Source organism: Euprymna scolopes, chromosome 14 (assembly GCF_053919585.1).
Source record: "Euprymna scolopes isolate OS-2025 chromosome 14, ASM5391958v1, whole genome shotgun sequence".
Taxonomy (NCBI): Eukaryota; Metazoa; Mollusca; class Cephalopoda; order Sepiida; family Sepiolidae; genus Euprymna; species Euprymna scolopes.
Window position 1 is genome coordinate 6553712 of NC_136495.1, and position 646 is coordinate 6554357.

General features: G+C 42.4%; 1 pseudogene; it reads left to right on the forward strand.

Moving 5' to 3' along the window:
- Window positions 1–283: 283 nt before the first annotated feature.
- LOC145293416 (5S ribosomal RNA) lies at window positions 284–400 on the forward strand (annotated as a pseudogene).
- The last annotated feature ends 246 nt before the right edge of the window (window positions 401–646 follow it).

Below are 646 nucleotides of genomic sequence, written 5' to 3' on the forward strand. Positions count from 1 at the left end.
AGCTAATAAAAAAAAATACAAACGCATTTCTATAAGCGATCTGTCAAATACCTGTTCGCTTAAAGGACCCCTTGGGTGGCCAATAAGCGCGTTTTCACATCTACCCACACATTCACGCAACGAACTAGAATACCCGTCCCAAAATGGATTCAGGTTATAATACGCTTGAACTCAATTCGTGCTAATTGTAACTTACGATTTCTTTTAACTTGTTTGATTCTGTTAGCGTTTGTTCTTCAGATAGATTCGTATATTCCCAGGCGTGACTATGTAACTGTATCAAATGTACGGCGTAATCACGTTGACACACCGGTTCTCGTCAGGCCACCGAAGTTTAGCAACGTTGAGCCTTGTTAGTACCAGATGGGTGACCATTTGGGAATTCTAGGCGCTGTATGTGCTCCCCGCTTATCTCGGCATTGTTTCCGATCGTCCTGAACCTTCACTTACCATTGGTATTTAACAACGCAGACTCAGAAGAGATATGGTTGCAAATTGCGCAACTCTTGCCACAAAAATTCTATGCGCTGGCACCCTTAATGTGAGTATGCATAGTTTGTTAAACCTGAAGGAAGCCACCATCAAATATCACTCGTAAAGGTGGCTCGATGGATTCGAAAAGATTCACATATGCCGTGTTTTTCGA